Source organism: Odocoileus virginianus, chromosome 14, assembly GCF_023699985.2.
Source record: "Odocoileus virginianus isolate 20LAN1187 ecotype Illinois chromosome 14, Ovbor_1.2, whole genome shotgun sequence".
NCBI classification, from domain to species: Eukaryota; Metazoa; Chordata; class Mammalia; order Artiodactyla; family Cervidae; genus Odocoileus; species Odocoileus virginianus.
Genome location: NC_069687.1, coordinates 5453042 through 5471091, shown reverse-complemented (window position 1 = coordinate 5471091; position 18050 = coordinate 5453042). Strand labels below are relative to the sequence as shown.

The 18050-nt window shown below is 41.5% G+C and overlaps 1 protein-coding gene across 5 annotated transcripts in view; it reads left to right on the top strand.

Moving 5' to 3' along the window:
• Positions 1–18050, top strand: part of LOC110143170 (odorant-binding protein-like) — a 51354-nt gene that overhangs the window by 20823 nt on the left and 12481 nt on the right. For 2 of the 5 annotated variants that reach the window (XM_070476462.1, XM_070476466.1), the window contains exons 1-3: positions 8871–9123; positions 11447–11529; positions 12124–12224. The gene's annotated coding sequence lies outside the window, so the exon portion shown is untranslated. Of the gene's footprint in view, positions 1–8870; positions 9124–11446; positions 11530–12123; positions 12225–18050 lie in introns of those variants that run through there. The other 3 variants (XM_070476465.1, XM_070476464.1, XM_070476463.1) reach the window with 3 other exon arrangements.

Below are 18050 nucleotides of genomic sequence, written 5' to 3'. Positions count from 1 at the left end.
ACCTTTAAATTTAAAATTACTTTAGCATAAGTCATATTTGGTGTGTAGTATTCATAATTATTTTCTCTAAATGTGTAGTCCAAAAGACATTATTCACAGTGAGAACGTTAACAATAATAATGACAATAATGAGGAAACAGCAAGAGAAATATGAAGGAATATAATAGATTATTTATTGTGAAACTTTATATGATTAATATTTGATTAGTGTGATAGTCGCTCAGTCATGTCTGCAACCCCATGGGCTGCACCCTGCCAGGCTCCTCTGGCCATGGGATTCTCCAGGCAAGAATACTGGAGAGGGTTGCCATTTCCTTCTCCAGGGATCTTCCCTACCCAGGGATCAAACCTGCATCTCCTGCATTGGTGGGTGGATTTTTTACCATCTTAGCTCCCAGGGAAGCAAATACTTAATTAATCAAATATTAATTGATAGTTAGGATACTTTTGTAAGCTAGAAGCAGTCACATCCTTGATGTATTAGAATCTTAAATACATAATTATTTTTATGATTTAGTACATCTTCCCTGTTTTTCCTTTAAAATGAAGGAACTCATTTTTTGTGATAATTATCATTTTTACACAAAAACAGTATACATAACTTTAAAGATGGGAAGTGCAAAAAATTAACACTAATCAAAATAACTGTTAATGTACAGGTGTATTCAGTCCTCACTCTCGGCCACCTTTTGGACTGCAGCCCACCAAGCTCCTCTGTCCGTGGGATTTTCCAGGCAAGAACACTGGAGTGGGTTGCCATTTCCTCCTCCAAGGGATCTTCCAGACCCCGGAATCTAATCCTCTTCTCCTGCATCTCCTGCATTGCCAGGTGGATTCTTTACCCACTGAGTCATCAGGGAAGCCCTTTATCTTAACGGTCTGTCATTAGTACAGGACAATTGAGTCCGTGAGGCTCATTTTCCTATCCATAATGTGAGGATACTAGTATTTTTTACATAGTTGTTGGATGATAAAATGCAATAATGTAGAAAAATTGCCATGTGAAATTCTTCACAGTTCATAGTAGACACCTCTTAACAAAAGCAGATACTACTGGTTGAATCCAGTGTAGGGTTACTAGAAATTGTAATTTTCTTCTTTACTAGCTTTTTATAAGTATTACTTTATAATCATAAAAAGTTGACATACTTTCATTTTGAAATACACATTCACACACAAACACATGAAAAGAGTTACAACTGTTATTTATGTTAAAATTTCCAATTTAAAAGTGGACATAATGGAAGGAAGTTTCAAAAGGCAGGGGATATATGTATACCTATGGCTGAATCGTGTTGAGGTTTGACAGAAAACATAAAAATTCTGTAAAGCAATTATCCTTCAATAAAAAATAAATACATTTTTTAAAAAGTGGAAGCAGGGGAAAAAAATAATAAAAGTGGACATAGCGACCAAGGGAACAGAATAAAGAAACAAGAAATACACTCATGCATTTACAGTCCACTGATCTTTGATCAAAGAGTCGGACACGACTGAGCGACTAAACTGAACTGAGCTGATCTTTGACAACTGTGCCAGGAATGCATAATGAGGAAGAGATAGTCTTATCAACCAATGGTGTTGGGAAAACTGGATATAACTTCCAAAAGAATGAAACTGGATACTTTTCTTGCACCATATGCAAAAATCAACTCAAAATGAATGAAAGATATAATTTTATGACATAAAATTATGAAATTTCTAGAAGAAAATATAGGGTTAAATCTTTGTGACATAGATCTTTTCAATGATTTCCTGGATTTGGCATGAAAAAGCACAAGCAACTAATTACAAGCAAAACTACATCAAACTGAAAAGTTTCTGCATAGTATTATTTACAATTCTCAGGATATGGAAGCATCTAAGTGTCCATCAATAGATGAATGGATAAAGAAGATGCAATATATATACATATTGATGTGATATCATATATATATGTATCACATCACATATTCAGTTCAGTTTAATTCAGTCATTCGATCATGTCCAACTCTTTGCAACCCCATGGACTGAAGCACAAGAGGCTTAGCTGTCCATCACCCAACTCCTAGAGCTTGATCAAATTCATGTCCATCTAGTCGGTAATGTCATCCAATCATCTGATCCTCTGTCGTCCCCTTTTCCCCCACCTTCAATCTTTCCCAGCATTAGGGTCTTTTCCAATGAGTCAGTTCTTCACATCAAGTGGCCAATGTATTGGAGTTTCAGCTTCAGGATCAGTCCTTCCAATGAATATTCAGAACTGATTTCCTTTAGGATGGACTGGTTGGATCTCCTTTCTGTCCAAGGGACTCTCAAGAGTCTTCTCCAACACCACAGTTCAAAAGCATCAATTATTTGGTGGTCAGCTTTCTTTATGGTCCAACTCTCACATCCATTCATGACTACTGGGAAAACCATAGCTTTGACTAGACAGACTTTTGTCAGCAAAGTAATGTCTCTGCTTTTTAATATGCTATCTAGGTTTTTCATAGCTTTTCTTCCAAAGAGCAAGCATCTTTTAATTTCATGGCTTCAGTCACCATCTGTAGTGATTTTAGAACCCAAGAAAATAAAGCCTCTCACTGTTTCCACTCTTTCTCCATCTATTTGCTATGAAGTGATGGGACTGGATGCCATGATCTTTGTTTTTTGCATGTTGAGTTTTAACTCAGCTTTTTCACTCTCCTTTCACTTTCATCACAAGGTTCTTTAGTTCCTCTTTGCTTTATGCCATAAGTGTGGTATCATCTGCATATCTGAAGTTATTGATATTTCTCCCAGCAATCTTGATTCCAGCTTGTGCTTCATCCAGTCTGGCATTTCACATGATATACTCTACATGTAAATTAAATAAGCAGGGTGACAATATACAGCCTTGACGTACTCCTCAGTCATAAAATACTACTCCACCATCACATACTACTCAGCCATGAAAAAAGAATAAAATTTTACCACTGGCAACAACATGGATGGACTTGGAGGTTATTATGCTAAGTGAAATAGGTCAGACACAGAAAAACAAACTATATGATATCACTTATATGTGTAATCTAAAAAATACAACAGACTAGAGAATTTTTTTTAAAAAAAGCTTTTGCACAAAAAAGGAAACACAATCAACAAAGTGAAAAGGTAACTGACAGAATAGAAGAAAATGTTCATAAACCACGTGTTTGATGAGAGGCTAATCTTCAAAATATATAAGGAACTGCTACAACTGAATAATGCTATTTTTAAAAAGAGGCAAAGGACTTGAATAGACAATTCTCCAAAGATGATATGTAAATGGCTAACAGGCAGATGAGAAGAAGCACATTATTACCAATTATCAGGGAAATACAAATCAAAACCAAAATAGTATATCACCTCATACTTTCTAGGATGGGAATTTCTAAGATAACAAGTGTTGGCAAAAACGCAGAGAAATTAGAACCATTGTGTTGGTTCACTGAATTGCATACAGTTCATGGGGACGTGAAATGGCGCAAACAGTAAGTGGAGGTTCCTCAAAAAATTAAATATAGAGTTGCCATAGATTCAGCGATCTCATTTCTGTGTAGACATCCAAAAGCACAGAAATCAGGAATGAAAGAGCAGTTCATAGTCTCACATTCGTTGTAGAATCATTCACAACAGCTAAGATATGGAAACAGCCCAAATGCCCTGCAACAGATTGATGCACAAGGAAAATGTGGTCTAAACATACATGCATATATATATACACACAATGCAATGTTACATAATTATTTAAATTTAGAAGAGAAGGAAATTGTGCCATATGTGAGAACACTGGTGAACCTGGACAATATTATGAAGTGAATATGAAGTGAAACCAGCCAGTAACCAAAGATCAAATTCTGCCTGGTTCCATTTACACGAGCTCTCTTGAAAGTCAAATTCATAGAACAGAAAGGAAAGTTGTGGTTTCCAGGAGCTGGGGGGAGAGGGGAATCTGGAGTTGGTGTGCAGTGGGTGTGTTGTTGCTCATCATTAATTCATGTCCAGCTGTTTGCAAGCCCATGGACGGTAACACGTTAGACTTCTCTGTCCTTTACCATCTCGGAGAGTGCTCAAACTCATGTCTATTGAGTCGGTGATGCCATCCAACCATCTCATTCTCTGTCACCCCCTTCTCCTCCTGCCCTCAGTCTTTCCCAGCCTCAAAGTCTTTTCCAGTGAGTCTGCTCTTTACATCAGGTAGCCAAGGTACTGGGCTTCAGCTTCAGCATCACACCTTCCAATGAATATTCAGCATTGATTTCCTTTAGGATGGACTGGTTGGATCTCCTTACAGTCCAAGGGAGTCTCAAGCATCTTCTCCAGCACCACAGTTCAAACACATCAATTCTTCGGTGCTCAGCCTGCTTTACACTTTGGTTGTGTATGATGAATGACTTCTAGAGATCCGCTGTACCTCACAGAGCCTCGATTTAACACAGCACTTGCTGTGCGCTAGAAGCTGAGCAGGTCGGTCTCATGCTATGCATTCTTACAGTTAATAACTGTGTAACTCTCTGCTCCTCTTATCCTTCAGTCCATGGTTCTGAACCATAAAACCTGTTTATGAGAATCATGACCTGCTCTAAAATGTATATATATTTGTCAATTGAAGCCAAACGTTTTAATCATAAAATACCTAATTTAAACCTTGGTTCTTAAGTTTATGAATTTCATATTCAGAGCACTTGTTTGGTCTTCTTTTTTTTCTTTCTTTCTTTTTTTCATTTATTTTTATTAGTTGGAGGCTAATTACTTTACAATATTGTAGTGGTTTTTGCCATACATTGACATGAATCAGCCATGGATTTACATGTGTTCCCCATCCTGAACCCCCCTTCCACCTCCCTCCCCATCCCATCCCTCTGGGTCATCTCTCTGTGTTTCTAAACTTCTCAATTTCTGTGATTTTACTGTTGAGGATTTATGCCTCCCTGAGCCCAAGAAAGGGAGAATACAGTATTTACCAATGTGACCTCGGGAATTGAAAGGGCCAGGTAAGACATTGAGTAAGCTGCTTACCATCCTCATGGGAAATTTGCATAATAATAGTTTTATATCATAGGTATGATCATTAAATAAAATCTACATGGAGTGTATTCTTTTCCTCTTCTGACACATATTAATTTCCCTACCACCTCCTGTGAAATTAACCTTGTGAGCCACAGTCTGGTCTTCCCTTTCCCTCTGGGGTGTGTGGACAAAAAATGGAATGGAATGGAACCACATAGGGTTGGTACTGTCAGGAAAAGCAGTGGAGACCAAGTTGTCCTTTTTGGATTGCTTTCAGGATCCAGACTCCAGAGTATTAGAGTGTCAGTGGTACCCTTTCATCTTCAAATAAATAGGTGCCTCCCCCCATGGAAGATGGAATGGGCCTTCCATGAAAGGACCTCAGGAAATCTGATTAATCAAGTGAACTTCTCATCCTGAATTTGGACAGATGAGATGGAAGCCTTCAAGGATCACACACAGTCCAAACTAGCCCTCCAGTTGAGAGCAGAGCCCAAGCTAGTGATGGAGAATGAGTTTAGCTTGATGGCCTTGTGTATCCTATGCCTAAGGAATTCTAAGTTCTGAGGCCATGGGAGCCAACAATTGGTGAAAAATTAAAAGAACCTCAGCATCCAGGACACTCAACCATCCAAGTCAGTTATTGCACTTTTCCCAGGTTTGTCTCCCAGGTGGAGCCCCTCCCATATCCTAGAAACTCTAGTCTGATCATGGATGAGCCTTATGAGTCATCCTCTTCTTCACATGTGCAACCCAGCCTTCCCAGGAGGGTTTACATCCTGAGACCTGTCTTCGAATGGTGATAATTGATACTGAACTGCACTTGACTTCTCCATCTCAGTTAAGGAGGATTGGATTGTTCTTGCCACACTTGTCAAACTTGAAACACTCTCTAGGGTGACTTTCATAATCTTTTGCCACTTATTTGAAAGCAATCATTCCTCATTTTCAAAGGGAAAGAAAATGTACATAAAAGTTCTGCAAAATAGGCAAAAGTGAAGTCCTGTTATAGCTTAATTGCTGATAAAGTTAATTTGGAAAATGACCAATGGTATTTCCCATGGCTTTCTAAGTGTTTCAACAAAATTGACTTAGGTAGTCATACTCAAGGGCTTCCCAGGTATCTCAGTGGCAAAGAATCCTCCTGCCAATGCCGGAGATGTAGGAGACATGGGTTGGACCGGTGGGTCTGGAAGATCCCCTGGATGAGGAAATGGCAACCCACTCCAGTTTTCTTGCCTGGAAAATCCCAGGGACAAAGGAACCTGGCGGGCTACAGTCCATGGGGTCACAAAGAGTCGGACATGACTGAGAGACAAAATAACAACAACAATCACACTCAAGAACACAAAGATAATGACAAGGATCCGTGGGAACTGATGACATTTTCAAAGTCATCCGTAGAATAATGAGAAAAAGTCTAGGAGCCAATTCCTTGCCACTGTCTAGGACCTAGGTCTCAGTGAGCCCCTCCAGCCGCTTCTTTAAACTTCCTCCCTTTGGATGTCTCCCTGCCTCCCTTCTGTTATTCAAAGAAGCCCAGTCCCTTCCCATTTCAGAAGCTTGTCATGTGCTGTACATCACACGGCTCTATCTGGGGTTCTTTTTTCCAGTCTCTTCACCTCTCTTGTGGTCCTCACCCTTCATCCTGCTTCTGCAGAGGTCTTTCCTGTCTGCTGTATACATATAGCCCTCAGCACCTCCAATTACTGTCATCTCTTCTTTTGAATTCTCTTCATATCTTTGAGGATAAAGGGTCAATATGATTTATTTTTATTTTATAACTATGACTGTGTACCACCTCTCTCCTTGTCCTAGAATCAGTTTTATTAGGTTTTCTTTATTCCCCTTTCATGTTTCAGCACCTACCACAGTGCCTGAACCACAGCTAGTACTAACAGATATTTGTGGAATGAAGAAATAAATGAATAAGTCAATGAACTCCACGTTCACAGTTTACATTTACAACCTATGATTTTTTTTAACTTTTAATTGGAGGCTATTGTTGCTCAGTGGCTAAGCCATGTCTGACTCTTTGTGACCCCATGAACTGCAGCACGGCAGGCTTCCCCGTTTTGTCGGCTTCTGCCATTCAACAGCATGAATCAGTCACAGGTACACGTATGTCCCTTCCCTCCTAAGCCTCCCTCCTCCCCCGAGCCCCATCCCACCTCTCTAGGTTATCACAGAACACCAGGTTGAGCTCCCTGAGTTGGAGATGGACAGGGAGGCCTGGCATGCTGCGGTCCATGGGGTCGCAAAGAGTCGGACACAACTGAGCAACTGAACTGAACAGAACTGAATGTATATGCTGCTGCTGCTAAGTCGCTTCAGTCGTGTCCGACTCTGTGTGACCCCATAGACAGCAGCCCACCAGGCTCCCCCGTCCCTGGGATTCTCCAGGCAAGAACCCTGGAGTGGGTTGCCATTTCCTTCCCCAGTGGATAAAAGTGAAAAGTGAAAGTGAAGTCACTCAGTTGTGTCCATTCTTTGCGACCCCATGGACAGCAGCCCACCAGGCTCCTCTGTCCATGGGATTCTCCAGGCAAGAGTACTGGAGTGGGGTGCCATGCCCTCCTCCAAGGGATATTTTTCACTCAGAGTCAAACCCGCATCTCCTGCAGCTCATGCATTGCAGGCAGATTCTTCACCCCTGAGTCACCAGAGTAGCCCACTATACATGCATAAACACATGCAAATATGTGTAAACATTTATTAGGAAAAATATTCTTTGCATACCAGTGACACATTTAGACTCATTAAATAAATACTAGTCTCTCTATCTGGCTCATTTTAATTTACAAAATAAAGTTCAAAATTTCCTATAATCTCAACAGAGGCTTTCCAGTTAGTGATCAGCGCCCCATTCACGGAGCCCTGTTGTCTGGGTTTGAATCCTAGACCTCTCTCTCTCTTAGAAGTATGATCTTGGATCATCTTTGTGTCTTGGTGTCCTTTAAACTGAAGATAACGACAGTGCCTACCACATAGCTTTTTTCTTTTTTTTAGATTTAAATGGCTAGCATTTGTATAGTTTGTAGCACATAGTCATCTTCACAGATGAATTTGACAAGTAAATAAGACATATTTCTAAACTGGGGACTGTTGCCCATGTGCACGTGCTAATGTGCCCTGGGGTAATTGGCTCCACAGGATGCAACTCCAGAATCTTCCTCATGTATCTATTTCAGTCAACTATAAGCAATAGAAAACAGCTTTTAAATTTTAAAATTAAGACAGATACATTATGAAGCAGACATTTTAAGACAAAACATGAGCTGTCCGGAGGCTTACTTTCTGTAGCTGACTCCTGAAGCTCTAAGCGCAAGGCTCTCCCTCCCCGTCCACTGTCTCTTCCAGGCGTTCTCTGTAGTAATCTGAACTCTCATTCGACTATCATTGTTCTGGCACCATTCCATACTTTTCCCGTGTCTGGGATTTTTGTCCTCTCTGCCCACAACAACTGCCTTCTCCCAATATAGCCACACACAGAAGTCCAGCCTTCACATTTTATTTTCTGTGAAGACTGTCTTGAGTCTACTGCCATAGGTGATCTCCCCCGCCACAAACGGCCAGAACTCTATGTGAGTGAGATCTCATGATGGGTGCCACATCCTGTATAACAAGTGACATCGGCCTGCACATTGACCTGCCCCGATTCTCCGTAAGACTGTGAACAACTCGAGCTTGAATGCTATTCCCGCCCTTTCACACCTTCTCTCTCCCCCACAAACAGCTAGCACAGTGCCTTTCCCTTCACTCAATGCTCGTGGAGGCCTCTCCAGCACATTCCTCCATCCAGCATAGCCTGCCACAGGGCAGTTAGAATGCGTTCATCTACTGCCACTATGACATTCCCAGAATTCCCAGACATTCCCATCGACTACAGTTCCATGAAAGGAACAAGACCAAGTGCTCTCACTCATCACCTGACCACAAACTCTAACTTTCAGGTGAGGCCAATCTGTTTCCCCCCAGGGAGCCTGTTAGCTTTGCTCAGCATCTGCAAAGAGAAGTGATTCAATAAAGTAAGCAACACCTTTAATAAGAAGACTGCTTGCAACAAGCTCTAATCCATATCTCAGCATGAAAAGAAAAACTCAGTTGTCTTCCTGGGATATAAATTGACAGGTAATTTTATATTTAGCTGTGCCCTTGGAGATTCAACCTGCCTTATTTTTGTCTTGCCAACTTTCTTTGGAGATGGCTGCTGTCCGGATTTATAGAAAAGCAACCTAATAGCATTAATTAGTTTTCTTAAAACAATTTCCTGAGTGTACTATATACTGGGCTCTAAGGTAGAATATGAAAACAAAAGTGATCAAGATAGAGCTTATTCAGAGTCAGCAATGACATTCAGACAAATAACAGGAAATTAAATACAAGGTGATGTAGGTTATGATAGTGGAAAATACATTCTGGCAGAAGAATACATAGGAACTAGACCAATAAGATTTGGCTATGGCTTGTAGGGTCTCAGAGAAACCAAGAATGAAGTCAAGGTTTTCGTCCTGATTACTCAGGGGCTAGTAGAAGAAAAGCAGATTCAGTTGAGGAAAAAGATGGTGAAGATGATGTTGGGCAGGTTGAGAAGAAGTCATCAGGACATCTAAGCAGAAATGCACAACAAATGGCTGAATAATAGTTCAGAAATTCAGGACAGAGATCCCAATACAGATAGAGATTTCTTAGACACAAAGCAATTCAAGGTAATTTGAAACAATAGAAATGCTTGAGATTAATAAGAGAAGATGAGCTTTAGAGAAATGAGAGCAAAGGATAAGCCCAAGAGGTGGGATAAAATGCAACAGTGACATCTTGGGTGTTAGGGAGGAGATTCATGGAGAAGGGACAGATAATGCACATCTAATTAATGAGAGAGCAAAAAAGGTGGGGACGGTAGAGGGGTGTTTGTGTGTGTGCTCAGTCGTGCCTGACTCCTTGTGACCCCATAGACTGTAGCCCACCAGGCTCCCCTGTCCATGAGATTTTATAGGCCAGAATACTGGAGTGGGTTGCCATTTCCTTCTCCAGGGGATCCTCCCAACCTGGGGATCGAACTCACATCTCTTGTGTCTCCTGCATTGGCAGGCAGATTATTTACCACTGAGCCACCTGGTAAGCCCAAAAGCGGTATTGGATTTTGGCAAAAGAAGGCTATGGTGACTCAGAGAAAGTGACGTCAGTGCGGTAGTAGGGATAAAGTCCAGCAAACATTCAATGGGAAGTGCAAAGAACGTGATCAAAACAGAAATGAAAGTGTAGACAGTTCTTCTCTGGAGCTTGACTGCAGAGAAAGAGGCCATGTCACCCCAGAAGAAGACTTTTGAGCAAGGAAGGAATTTAAAATGCTATATGGACCTTAGGTAATCTAATACGTTTAGAAGAAACATCCAGTAGTGAGCAGAGTTCCTCACTCTTCAAAAGTCTGGTCCTCAGCTCAGCAACATCAGCTGAGAGCAGAATCTCAGGTCATCCTGAACCTACTGCATCAGGACCTGCATTTTGACATGACTGTGTCCACAAGGACTAAAGTCCTCAAGGCATCACTGTAACAAAGTTAACTTGTGCACATACTATGGGTGCATAAGCTCTTCCAGTTGTGCTGTGCCTACTGGAGAATGACAGTAATTAAGCAGCTCTGACTCAGAGTCTCTGAAGAAGGAATTGAGAAATAAGGAGACGAGATCCCCAAGCACCTGCTAAGAAGCAGTAGAGGTTCAGACTCGATCCGTTCACTCTTTCCCACCTGGTCTCCCCTGCACCCTGTTTCCGGCTTTATGTTACAATATCGCACTGGGCATCCTTGACGAAATATCCCTGATGCTCAAATTAGAGGCACAACATAAAAGTTACCAAAATAGTTCCTTTAACTGTCCCCTGAATTTCAAGCATTAAATCAGATAGAAAAAAAATTACTTTCTCTAAAAACATTTCTGTATGTGCTAACAGTGGGATCCCACACTAACACTTACAAGCTTCACACACGAAATTAAAAGCTGTATTTGACTTATCTTCTGGAGATGAAATGACCCCTAGAGTCTGACCTTGGATGAATGTAGCCCAGCTGACAAATCAGTCTCATTACAGCAAGCGATGAGGGAGACCCTTCTCTGCATCCTGAGCAGCTGAAATATGTATAGCTGTCTCTTGAACATATTTTAATTAAAGATTCTTATTTTTTCTGTGCCCAGAGGCTTTTGGTGAGGGTATGTTTCTTAAGTCTCATGATAGAAATGATGCTTTTTCATGGTGCAAATTTATGCAACTGAACACAGGTGTTGAAATTTTCTATGTATCTGTGTCACCAGTGAAGGATGACTGGTTGTCAAGCCTGAAAGTTAGGGAGGAAAGTGGACCAAAGGAAGTGAAAAGGAAGCAGCAGGCCTTTGGAATTTCAGAAATGCTATCACAACCTCTAATACCTAAACATTTCCTTTCTTTTTCTACTCAGAGTCGTGAGAAGACAGCATGGAAGAGGAGACTCTCGTCCATTTAGAGTTGGCCACCAGCTCTATGTTGCAGAGATTTATGTAGGTAAATTCCAAGATTTTACGATGTGAATTCCCCTGGGCAGGAGGTTAGTGCATGTGAATTTATCTTCGTTTCCCTCTGTCACCCCATGCCATCTTCCCTTTTGTGAAAGGACATTCAGTAAATGTTCTCTTCCCAGAACACTGCCATCCATCCGTGTACAAAAGCCTCACTCCCTTTCCTATCACTGAAATGCTTCTTTGGAGCACAGTCCTCCCCAGCACCACCTCCTCATCCCTCACACACACACATTCAAACACTCAAAAACATAGTCAAATGCTGGGCGGATATGCTTACTGTTTGTATTAACCTTCAGAACTGAATTGAAAGGACAGTCATAGCTGAATCTTCTTTTTTCCATTCATTAGCCTCGGAGGTCAGGAGGAAAGAGAGAAGAGTCAGAATGGGTCTTGATCTGAAATAACATTTGTAACCAAATCCTGAGTCACTCTATGCCTTTGATCCCAAATTCTCTTGTCCCACTCCTATTCTTTATTATACACAAAAATCTACCCAGTTCACAGATTCTTTCATTGAAGATTGTGAACACTCAGACATTAATGTTTTTTATCTCTTTTACTCCATGTGGCTCCTAAGACAAGAACTGAAAAGCTAGAAGGAAGGAATAAGTTGGTCGTTGTATTTCTCTGAGATCAACTGAAGCACTGCAGCATCTTTAAGAGCATTCAGAGACCCAGGTAACGATCCTTCAAGAGACTGAGTTTGAGTTGGGAAGGGTCGCTCTGTACTAATACCTGATTTGTGATCAGAAGAAGGGTTTCATTCCCTGTTGACAGTGCATGGGCCCTGCCTGAATCATGGATTTCACACCCCTATCCCCAAAACTGTTGACTCTGGGCAACTTTTTAGCATTCAACTATAACATCTTTTGTATGAAATTTGAAGATATAACCCTGCCCTGATATATCTATTTTAAAAGTGTCACTTTTTCAAAGGTACGTTTGGCTTGTATTAGGGTGATTGTTGCTAAATGCTTAAACATATGCCCTCCAGATCATGGGAGATGAACACAACACATGTTCATTTCTCTTACAGGTAAAGCTAAAGACTGGGAGGGTTTCTCTCACGATTACAATCACCAGCCCAGACTGCTCGTTCTTGCGACACCCACATCTTGAACATACGCCCGCCATGTTCAGCATCTGAGGAGAGTAAACCATGGAGAGCCCTGTGGGTGACCTTGGGGCCAGGCCAGCCATGGTCTGCATCACTGCCCTCCTCAAGCCCTGGGTGGGACTCAGGACTGGGCTCCAACCACCGGAAGGGAAACAGAAACCATCTCCTGCATGGTTTCTGTTAGGAAGGAAAGGAGGAAGGAAAGAAGGAAGGAAACAGGTTTTCCCTTTCAGCACGCATGCTCTCTGTTAGGGGTCTCAACTTCTTCTGTGTCTGTGCACCACAGTTTTTTATCAAGTGGTAAATATTGTTGTTCAGTCGCTAAGTGCTGTTTCACTTTGTGACCTCATGGACTGCAGCACGCCAGGCTCCTCTGTCCTTCACCATCTCCCAGAGTTTGCTCCAACTTAGTAATGACCAACCTAGACAGCATATTAAAAAGCAGAGACATTGCCGACAAAAGTCTGTCTAGTCAAGGCTATGGTTTTTCCAGTAGTCATGTATGGGTGTGAGAGTTGGACTATAAAGAAAGCTGAGTGCTGAAAAATTGATGCTTTTGAACTGTGGTGTTGGAGAAGACTCTTGAGAGTCCCTTGGATTGCAGGGAGATCCAAGCAGTCCATCCTAAAAGAGATCAGTCCTGAATATACTTTGGAAGGACTGATGCTGAAGCTGAAACTCCAATCCTTTGGCCACCTGATGAGAAGAACTGACTCATTTGAAAAGACCCTGATGCTGGGAAAGATTGAAGTCTGGAGTAGAAGGGGACGACAGAGGATGAGATGGTTGGATGGCATCACTGACTCAATGGATTTGAGTTTGAGCAAGCTCTGGGAGCTGGTGATGGACTGGGAGGCCTAGCGTGCCGCAGTCACAGCAGTCGCAAAGAGTCGGACATGACCGAGTAACTGAACTGAACTGATGTCCTTTGAGTTTGACGCCCCTTAACTGGACCTTGCTCCCCAACCTGGCTTTACAGAAAATTGTCTGTATATCTCATAAAAAGCAAACACTTGAGTAAATCCCAACCCAAGGCATGGTAATAAATTTGACATCCTAAAAATTTTAAACTTGAACATTAGAAATATAGAGAAAATCATCTGCTGATTATTTACCATTTTTTCCATGATTAAATACTTTACAATGCAGGAAAGCTACATGCTATAAATAACACAAAAGATAAACTGTGAATTTTTAAAAACAGTTTTTTAATATTTTGTTTATTATTTTTGGCTGCACTGGGTCTTTGTTGCTGCACGTGGGCTTTCTTCAGTTGCAGCATGTGAGGGCTCCTCTCTAGTTGTGGGCTCGAGCTTCTCATTGCGCCGGCTTCTCTTGCAGAGCGCAGGCTCTAGGGCCCGCAGGCTTCAGGAACCGAGGCACACGGGCTCAATAGTTGCAGCCCCTGGGCTCTAGACTGTGGGCTCAGTAGTTGTGGCACTCAGGCTTAGTTGCCCCAAGGGATGTGGGGTCTTCCCCGACCGGGAATGGCACCCGTGTCCTCTGCACTGGCAGATGGATTCTTGACACTGGACCACCGGGGAAGTCCTGTGAATGTTTTTGAACAAGCACTGAAGAAAGAGGAGTCTGAAGGAACCACCTCGCCAGCACCTTCGTCTCGGACTTCCGGCCTCTGGGATTGTGTGAAAATAAACTTCTGATGTTAAGCCATCTGGTGGGTGCCCAGTGATGACTGATGACGGACTAACTAGAGAACAGGAGTCTGAGAAGCATCTGGGGAACAATTTCCAAAGCAAACGGTGACCGAACAGGGTTCACTCTTTCCTTCATATCCAGGCTAAGAAATGACTTTTGTACATCATCAATTCTGTTTCGATAACTGGGGAATCACACAGAGCTAGGAAGCACCTCCTCTGGACAGAACAAGCTGGAATAGTTTCAATGACGCAGTAGACCCTGACCATCAGGGTGAAACTGCGTAAGCCCTGGAGCCACCCCTGCCTCCCAGCATTGACCCCGCCCATAGTGGTCCATGCCTGGCTGCTGCTCAGGCACAGAAGGGACCATGACGGCGTTCATGCCCACCTGTCAGAGGGATGACCTTCTGTTTGGAAGCAAGAGGAGGACAGGAACCCCAAGTGACTGGATGAGACGGAAAGAATGGTTTCTACCCTTTGGGCTCATGAATATGTTATGGAAAAGGCAAAATTACACAAATTGAAAGCAAGAAGTCACAAGTCATACATGGTCAGTTGTGTCCAAATCTTTGCAACCTCATGGACTGTAGCCCACCAGGCTCCGCTGTTTGTGGGATTCTCCAGGCAAGAATACCGCTGGAGTAAGTAGCCATTCCCTTCTCCAGGGGATCTTCTTTTCCTGACCCAGGAATCAAATCCATGTCTCCTTCACTACAGGCAGATTCTTTACCATTTGAGCCGCCAGGGAAGCCCTCTATATGCATGTACATGCTTTTTCATTAATGCAGAAAAACACTAACATAATGAAGAGCAGCCTTTGTTTTACACATACATGGGAATTAAAATATAAAGACAAACATATTTCTCTTTAAACATTAATATTTTTATAGATTCAGTTGATTCATAGAGATCTAGTTTATGAATCCAATTTCTTGCATGTTTCACTATGTGTCATAGCTAATTGACAGTTAAAGTTATTTCTAAATATTTCAATACCATAATCAACAAACCAGTTAATGGCTTTTAGGTGTATCAATTATTTCATAATTTCTTTAAATGGAATGCATTACCAAAGTGAATTCATTTATATGGACTTCCCTGGTGATCCAGTGTTTAGGACTTCACCTTCCCTGGTTGGGGAACTAAGATCCTACATGCCTCACTGACAAAAAAAAAAAACAAAAAAAAATCAAAAACATAAAATGGAAGCACTATTGTAACAAATTCAGTAAAGACTTTTAAAAGGAAAATGGAGATCTCTAATGAAGCTGCTGGCTAATTCATTTCAATGTATAACAAAAACTACTGTAATGATGTAAAGTAATTAGCCTCCAACTAATAAAAAAAAAAAAAGCAAAATAAAAAAAAAAACTGCTTGGAAGGTTAAAAAAAAATCTTTTAAAAAGTGAACAGACTTGCAGAATCTTGATATATACAACCAACCAAGGGGACCTTTCAAAACACAATTTTACTTTCTGTCTCAAGTCGTATTTTTTTCCTCTCACAGATACACACAACAACTCACTTTCCCAACTATACTCAGAGTACCACTCAAGACACTTTCCTATGGAAATATTCTCTGTTTCCAAAATGAGACCCCCAAGACACTCTAAGTCCCCACCTTTCTTTATTCTTCATTCTACAACTTGGGAAGAGGGATTTACTTGGAAATTGTTTGTTAGCTTGTATATATGTTTCCTTTAGTGGGTGATGCACTGAGTCTGTTTGGTTCCTGCTAGGCTTTGACACTTGGACTTTCATTGGAATTAAATCCGTATTTACTGAATTAAGGTTAAAGTGTCCATGGGAGCAATCTTACAGACACACGTTCTTTGTGAAGCACATGTAAGTAAAAGTCTACAGCACGTGGTACTGAAATTACTTTCTAGTCTGTTACTGTCAGATAAAGGAGAAATCAAGACATTCTGTAGAGAATGAACGTTTTCCCTCACTCTCTGCACACACCTCCAGAAGGGCGGCTCTGGGGTTTTCCGTTGTTGATGTTGGCTTTTGTTTCCAACTTGGCAGTAGCTAACAGTCACCAATTACTGGGGTAGAGCGGAGGGGTCGAAAAATCCAATTCCTACTTAATTGATAATAAAACACTTTGAAAAAGGACTACATCCAGAAGCAGACTGACTGAAATATCCACAAAGGAATTAAGTGTCCATAGTTTAAAAATAAACACCCATGATGAAAAGAAAACAGACACTGACAGACAAATACCAATACCAGAACATAACAACAAAGGTGCCCAGTGCTGAGACACAACGGGACCTTTCTCTATGGGACCATCCTCAATTTGTAGGAAATTTCCTACTGTCCACGTCAACAGTTCAGTTCAGTTGCTCAGTCATGTCCAACTCTTTGCCACCCCATGGACTGCAGCACACCAGGCTTCCCAGTCCATCACCAACTCCCAGAACTTGCTCAAACTCATGTTCATTGAGTCAGTGATGCCATCCAACCATCTCATCCTCTGTTGTCTCCTTCTAATCCTGCCTTCAATCTTTCCCAACATCAGGGTCTTTTCCAATGAGTCTGTTCTGTGCATCAGGTAGCCAAAGTATTGGAGCTTCAATTTCAGCATCTGTCCTTCCAAATAATATTCATTTTCTTTAGGATTGACTGGTTTGATCTCCTTGCAGTCTAAGGGACTCTCAAGAGTCTTCTCCAATGCCACAGTTCAAAAGCATCCTTTCTTCAGCACTCAGCTTTCTTTATAGTCCAACTCTCACACTTATACATGACTACTGGAAAAACCATAGCTTTGACTAAATGGACATTTGTCAGCAAAGTGATGTCTCTGCTTTTTAATATGCTGTCTAGGTTGGTGGTAGCTTTTCTTCCGAAGAGCAAGTGTCTTCTAAATTCATGGCTGCAATCACCATCTACAGTGATTTTGGAGACCTCCCCACCCCCCAAAAAAATAGTCTCTCTCTGTTTCTATTGTTTCCCCATCTATTTGCCACAAAGTGATAGGACCAGATGCCATGATCTTAGTTTTTTGAATGTTGAGTTTTAAGCCACCTTTTTCACTCTCCTCTTTCACTTGTATCAAGAAGATCTTCAGTTCCTCTTCACTTTCTGCCATAACGGTGGTGTCATCTGCATATCTGAAGATACTGATACTTTTCCTGGTAATCTTGATTCCAGTTTCAATCTTGACTCCAGCTTGTGCTTCATCCAGCCCGGCATTTTGCAGGATGTACTCTGCATATAAGTTAAAGAAGCAGGGTGACAATGTACAGCCTTAACCTTCTCCTTTCCCAATTTGAAAACAGTCTGTTGTTCCAGGTCCAGCTCTCACTGTTGCTTCTTGACCTGCACACAGGTTTCTCAGGAGGCAGGTCAGGTGGTCTCGCATTCCCATCTCTCGAAGAATGTTCCACACTTTGTTGTGATCTACACAGTCAACGTCTTTGTCATAATCCATAAGCAGAAGTAGATTTTTTTCTGGAACTTTCTTGCTTTTTCAATGATTCAACAGATGCTGGCAATTTGATCTCTGGTTCCTCTGCCTTGTCTAAATCCAGAAGAACATCTGGAAGTCCACGGTTCACATACTGCTGAAGCCCGGCTTGAAAAATTTTAAACATTACTCTGCTAGTGTGTGAGATGAGTACAATTGTGCGGTAGTTTGAACATTCTTTGGCATTACCCTTCTTTGGGGTTGGAATGAAAACTGACCTTTTCCAGTCCTGTGGCCACGGCTGAGTTTTCCAAATT